Source organism: Arachis ipaensis, chromosome B9 (genome assembly GCF_059453495.1).
Source record: "Arachis ipaensis isolate K30076 ecotype BB chromosome B9, ASM5945349v1, whole genome shotgun sequence".
NCBI lineage: Eukaryota > Viridiplantae > Streptophyta > Magnoliopsida > Fabales > Fabaceae > Arachis > Arachis ipaensis.
Genome location: NC_142444.1, coordinates 83,838,395 through 83,845,623, shown reverse-complemented (window position 1 = coordinate 83,845,623; position 7,229 = coordinate 83,838,395). Strand labels below are relative to the sequence as shown.

The following is a 7,229-nucleotide window of genomic DNA, read 5'->3' as shown; positions in this document are numbered from 1 at the left end:
TTTGCCTTGGGTTTATGATCCATAATCTTGATGAGGTTGTTGATCCAAATCCTGTAACATTTATTGAGCCAACTTAGTGATAATCAAATAATGACACATGACTCAATAAATTGAGATTTCAAACTCATCAATCCTTCAGGCCCAATCCCATAAACCATGATATTCAATTGGGTTTCATACCAAAGTAAGTTTAAGTTAATATTTGTGCTCAAAGACTAACTTAAATCACAATATTTTTGGCCCAGAAACCTTTTTCAAGAGTGGCGTTTAAGTTGTAGTTTAAGCTTAAACTGCAGCTTAAAAGCCAGACACTTCCAGTGAGGCCTTTTGTAGAAGCACGTTTAAGCTTCAGTTAAGGTTAAACTGAAGCTTAAACGTGGAAATGGAAGAAGGTAGCCCTGGAGAGTCATGTAGTCGAACACGTTTAAGCTTCAGTTTAAGGTTAAACTGAAGCTTAAACGTGGAGATAGGAAGGGCAGCCCTGGAGGTCGAACACGTTTAACCTCCAGTTTGAGGTCAAACTGGAGGTTAAACGTGGAAAAGGGTGGAGGCATACTGGAGGTCGAACACGTTTAACCTCCAGTTTGAGGTCAAACTGGAGGTTAAACGTGGAAGCTTGGAATGGTGGCCCTGGAGGTGTCGAACACGTTTAACCTCCAGTTTGAGGTCAAACTGGAGGTTAAACGTGGAGATGGAGAGAGCAACCCTGGAGTAGAAAAGCTATCGAACACGTTTAAGCTCCAGTTTGAGTCAAACTGGAGCTTAAACGTGGAATGGCTCCCTGGTACTCTTCCTGGTTCTGGCGTTTAACCTCCAGTTTGAGGTCAAACTGGAGGTTAAACGTGGAACTCCTCCCTGGGTGGCATACTCATTCTGGCGTTTAACCTCCAGTTTGAGGTCAAACTGGAGGTTAAACTTCAATCCCAGCATTTCTTATCCTTCATGATTTTGGCGTTTAAGCTCCAGTTTAGGCTTAAACTGGAACTTAAACTCCACATGTGATATTCAAGCTTCCTTTATTGATTTTGTTGCTTCCTTGCTTAGCCTCTTCTTCCCTGAAATCATCCAAACAATTGCATCAAAGTCTTGCAAAATTTCATGAGAAATCTTTCATTCATAGCATTTAAGTAATATAACTAAAACTCATGGAATTTGCATCAAAATCATATTGTTTGGATGGTTCATTACTTTGTTCTTCATTTAACCATTTTTGGTTACTTTAAGCTCAAGAAAATGCATAAAACAACTAAAACTAACAGAAAAATGCTAGTGAAACTAGCCTATGATGCCTTGGCATCACAACACCAAACTTAATACTTGCTTGTCCCTAAGCAAGTCCTGAGTTATTTGAGAAGAAAGTATGAAACATAAAGCAATTACATTGGCTATATTAGCAAGCATTTGAAGTTCATCAGAAGGGTTTTATGCAGAAAGTTGCAGCATCACTTTTTCATACTTATCAGGTAGGATTATCACTTTTTCATTGCATCCATCAAACATTGCTATGGCCTCTTGTTATTCTTATGTCTTTGGCACTTTTCTCTTCTTTGTTTTCTTTTATTTTTCTTAGAGCTCCTTTGCTCCTTGTTTGCTTAGTGTCATGTGTTGCACAAGCCTTTGGCATTTTCTTTTTCTTATCAGTGCCCTACACATATCCACTTTAGGCATTTTAGTTCACATTTCTTCTTGAGACATTGGTGCCCAGCACCTCTTTGTGTGACTAAATGTTTTGTATTTAGGTTGCTCTTGATAATGGACTTTTGGTTGATAATCCCGGGTTAGTTAACCCAAGTTACCAAGTGTTGAAACACTCCTCAGAACCTATTCATCCAAGCATATCCTTAATACATAAACACCACAGGCATTTGTCTCAGAAGTTCAAACCATTGGTACCTAGCTTATTTTCTCAATTTTTTTTCTTTTTGGTTGCCTTTTTCCGTGGTTTTTTTTTTCTTTTTCTTTTTCTTTCTTTTTCATGGCCAAAGACATTTATTCATCAAGATTCATAGACAATTTTCACTTTCTACATAAAAAAAATGATAATTCTACACTCTAATTTTAGTGATCTGACTAAACAATCAAGCATGCATACCACCACTTAGTTCTACTTGATTTGTCACTAATTTAGCCAAGTTACTTTTGTTCAAACTTTTCTTTTATTTTTGGAAACAGAACAAGCATGGCACGCACTTGTTTAAGAAGGTGAAGTTATATCCAAACATCTAGGCATTCACTTTATTCAAAGCAATTAACAAACAGACATACTAAAAAAACAACTCATAAAAAAAAAAAAAAACTCCACATAACACTTAAATGACTTATGATGAAAACACGTTCATAAAGACAATTCACCAATTATCATTTGATTATTAAGGAACGAGACCACCTCTTATTTATTGCTTGGTTCTTCTTAATTCTTGGGATCCTGCTTCTTCTTGCTTCCTGCCTCTTTTTGACCACTTGTGTTTCCTTTGTCTTTTCTTATGAGCTTCTTCCAGAATCCAGCCTTTTTCATCGTTTCTTCCACTCCTTTTTCAAGGATCATCGCCTTGTTTATTTCTCCTTCTTTCCTCCCTTTGAAATACTCATCATAAGCTGGGAATGCTGGGTCCATCTTGTGTAGATGTTCCCCTATGTAGTTAAGCTTGATTTGCGAACTGATGTTGTAATCAGCTTGGACTGAGTATCTTGCATTCTGTAAAGTGGTGGCTTCCTTGATTGCCAAGACATTGGCATCTTGGTGTTGGCATATGTGGCTGAAGGATTCCTGTAAGTGTAAATTTTGTTCCCTTTGCAGATTGAAGAATCTTGATTCAAAGTTCCTTTGCATATCCATCATTTTTAGATGAAAGTCCTCTTGTCTCTCCTGAGACCTCATGTATTGTTGAGACATTCCTTCCATGATTTCCTGCATTCTGCTCATATCCATGGGGTCTCTGGGAATTCGTTGTCTTCTTTCAGGAGTTGCTTGCTCTTCTTGCTCTTCTTCTCTATCTTCTCCTTCCTGTCTTTCTTGTTCTGCTTCTTGCTCGGCTTCCACTTGTTGCCCTTCTTCATTTCTTCTTCTTGTATGTCTTGGAGGAGTTGGGCCAAGAGTCATTCTGTGTGCAGTTATGGCCAGTCCAGGATATAGCCAATTAGGTCTTTCATCCTCAAGTGGTACTTGGGCATCGATGCATAGTCTAATGATAGTGCTAGGGAAGTGAAGCCAGGATTCAGGGTCACTTTTCTCACTAAACTCTTGTATCTGTTCAGCAATAAGTTTATGAACTTTGATCTCTCCTCCAACCATAATGCAATGTAGCAAGATGGCTCTTTTAGGGACTATTTCTGAAGAGTTTGCAGTGGGTAGGATGGATCTCCTAACTATTGCATACCACCCTTTAGCTTCAGGTGTTAGGTCTCCCCTTCTCAAGACTCTTGGAGCCCCTCTTGTTTTTCTCACCCATTCAGCTCTGATGGCACAAAGGTCTTCAGCAATAGTTGTATAGTCAGGTTCTCCTATCATCCTTTCTTCATAACTTGCTTGGCTGAAATGTATGTTTTTCAGGCCAAGAGTTTTCATGATTGCTTTGGGACTGAAGTCAACTTCCACCCCTCTCACATAGCTTTTGTATGTGGGGTTCTTGGTTTGATCCTCCCTTACTGCATTTGCATAAAACTCTTTCACCAAGTTGATGTTGATTCTAGTGATTGGCTTAGTTAGGAGCTCCCACTTCCTCTTTTTGATCTTTTCCCAAACACCTGGGAACTCATCCTTTTCAAGGTCAAAGGGAACCTCAGCTAGTACCGTTTTAGGTCTCATCCATTCGGCTTGAATCTCATGGAACAATGATCTGTATCTCCATGCATCAAATTCCCTGTTTTCCTCCATTGGCTGCTTGTCTTTTCTTCTTTTGTGGCTAGATGAAGCTGCCATTGGTTTTTTTAGTTTTGGTAAGTGACAAGCTAAAGTTGACAAGGTGAAGCAAGAAGTGTTGTTGGAGGTGTGGTGAGGTTGTTTTCGGCAAGAGATAGTTATGCTGTGATGAAGGAAAATGTGTATGAAGGAGAATTGGTGGTGTGGGACTCGTTCCCCAAGTGGTTCTTTATAGTGCCCATGAGTGAAAAATGAACGGCTAGGGTGGTTTGTGAAGGGTGGCTTGATGGTAAATATATGAATTGTAGATAAGGACGATTGGCTTTTCATTTTCTTGGAAGTATTCTGGATGCATTAGGTTGTACATGTAGCTTTCTTTTCTTGCAGAACTTCCTTTTCCCATGTGTTAGTTTCAAAGATTTGTGAATTTTCTTTTTGACCAAGCACGTACCTCCCTTTGTCTTTTTCCTCCATTTTTGTCTTTTCTTTTGTACCTGCACAAACAAACATATTTGCTATCATTTTTCGGTCCATGTGAATTATGAATAGTATTTGCACATGTAAATCAATGCTTGTCTTTATGAGCTTATAGCCGTGACTTCTACATGTATGCACACTTATTATTTGGACACCAAACTTAGTGTTTGGTTAAGTCTCCTGATGACATGAAATTCATATTGGTTGTCCTTAATGAGTGTGCATAATTCTAATAAATCATAGTCACCTTGGCTCTTTGATTCTAAACAAAGTGACTACCCTAAGTAATTGAAACCAAAGTATTAAAACATGTGAATGGTATACTTGTCATGAATTTTGAAATCCAGAGGAACTTCTTGCTTTTCATAAACTGTGTTCAAAAAGAACACCAAACTTAATGTTTGGTTGTGCACCTTGAATGAAAGATGGAATTCAATTCGAGTAAGATTTGGGAGTGCCATCAAGCACACCAAACTTAGAGACCCATTGTAATTTACATGCAAGGTTTAGTGCACTTAATCAATAGTTGTCCTGAGGATTCAAGTTCATGCATAAGAAACCATGCTTTATTAGATGTAAAGCAAAGCACTAAAGATTAAGGATACTAAAAACATGGGTTGCCTCCCATGAAGCGCTTCTTTAACGTCACTAGCTTGACGGTTGTCCCTTGTTAGGGTGGATTGTAGTGCTTGACGTCCTCTCCTCTCACTATGAAAACGTCCCCACTTGATTCATTCATGACCTCTAAATGTTCCATAGAAAGAACTTTCCTGATTGTGAACACTTGAGGGAGCTGGGAAGGAATGGTTTTGAGGCCAGGTGGGATTGGCAGATAATGACTTGATATCACGTTATCTCCCGGAGAAAAACCTTCAGTGGGAATTTTCTTGTTTCTCCATCCTCTTGGCAATCTCCCTATCACTCTTCCCTTTCTCTTGAGGATTTCTTCATTGACCTTTATGTCAGGAGGATCCTTCTGATCTGTTTCCACTGATTCTTGTGGCTCTAACTCTTGCAACTCTTGTTTGCCTTCCAATGACTGTTTTAGAGTCTCAGCTGCTGGATTACTTTCCTCCAAACACGGATGGCTACTATCATCTTTAGGCTTTTCAGGTTCTGGTTCAGGCTCAGATGCAGGTTTGAAGACTTTGAAAATGAGCTGTTCATCATGTATTCTCAGAATTAGCTCTCCTTGTTCTACATCTATGAGCGCTCTAGTAGTGGCTAGAAATGGTCTGCCCAGAATGATAGGGTGTAAGTAGCTTTCCTCCATGTCCACAATGACAAAGTCTGTGGGGAAATAATAATCCCCCACTTTCACCAGCACATTTTCAACTACCCCTTCAGCTTGCTTCTGAGTTTTGTCAGCCAGTTGTATGATTACATCAGTGGATCTCACCTCATTCAGTTGTAGCCTCTTCATAAGAGTTAGAGGCATCACATTTATGCTAGCTCCTAGATCACAGAATCCTCTGTCAATTTTTGTTTCCCCTATGATGCAAGGGATATGAAAACTTCCTGGGTCCGTTTTCTTAGAGAGTGTGTCCTTCTTGATGAGAGCACTGCATTCTTTGTTCATTGTTACTGTTTGTCCTCCCTTCAAAACTCTTTTTTTGCTTAACAATTCCTTTAAATACTTGATGTGTGTGGGCATTTGATGAAGAATCTCAAGAAAGGGAATATTGACATGAAGAGAGTTAAATGTCTCTAGAAACCTTGAGTAGGTTTTCCTTTTTTCACCTCCTCCTAACCTCTCAGGAAATGGTGCTTTTGGTTGGTATATTTCCATCATGCCTTTTTGCAGTTCCTTGGCTTGCTCAGTTCCACCTTCTTGCTTAACTTCTTCCACACCTTCCTTCAAGATTTCTGGTTCCTGCTCTGAGGGCCTGATTCCTTCTTCTTCTGAGACTTCCTTCATTATGGTGATGGCTTTGCATTCTTCCCATCTTACTCTCTTTTGTTCCCCTTTAGGATTCTTTTCTGTGTCACTAGGGAACACTGCAGTTGATTTGGGTGCCTGTTGAGATAGCTCTCCTACTTGAGATTCCATCCTTTTGAGTTTTTCACCATGGTTTCTTAAGGTAGTTCTCACATCATCCCTGAAGCTCTTCAATTCAACTATGTCTTGACTCATGGTTGCCATCATTCCTTCTATCCAGTTTAATTGATCTTGAAATTGTTGGTTCGGATTAGGTTGGGTATGTTGATTATTTTGGCCATGATATGGTGGTTGGGAGTAGGTGCTTTGTGTGGCTTGGTATGATCTTTGGTTGGAGTTTTGGTATGCGGAATTGTTATGTTGGTTGTGGTTGTAAGGTTTGTGGTTTTGTGGTTGGGTTTGTTGGTTTCCCCACCCAAAGTTTGGGTGGTTTCTCCAGCCTGGGTTGTAAGTGTTGGAATGTGGATCATATGATTGCCTTTGTTGGTTTCCCACATAGTTAGCCTCATCCCAATCACCTCCTTCAATGCCTACTTCCTCTTGATCTTGTGTGTGTATTGCAGCCACTTGCTTTGTTTCTATTTGCCTGGTAAGCTCTGCTAGTTGCTTGGCAAACACCTTGTTTTGGGCTAGAATTGTATCAAAATGGTTCAGCTCCATGACTCCCTTAGTGTTGTGCCTTTCTGATGCATAGTAGTACTCATTCTCAGCCACTGTCTCGATCACTTCAATGGCTTCTTCCACAGTCTTTTTCCTGTTCAATGAACCTCCTGATGAATGGTCTACAGCCTTCCTGGATTCATAAGAGAGCCCATCATAGAAGATGTGCAGTTGCACCCAATCATGGAACATGTTTGGTGGGCATTTCCTTGTCAAGTCCTTGAATCTCTCCCATGCCTCGTAGAGAGTTTCACCATCTTGTTGTCTAAAAGTCTGAACCTCAGATCGAAGCCT

The 7,229-nt window shown here is 39.8% G+C and overlaps 1 non-coding gene across 1 annotated transcript; it reads left to right on the top strand.

Moving 5' to 3' along the window:
- The first annotated feature begins 7,125 nt into the window (after nucleotides 1-7,125).
- On the top strand, nucleotides 7,126-7,229 carry LOC148545263 (small nucleolar RNA R71). The gene has a single exon (XR_015901807.1). It is a non-coding gene; the product is annotated as a small nucleolar RNA R71 (small nucleolar RNA).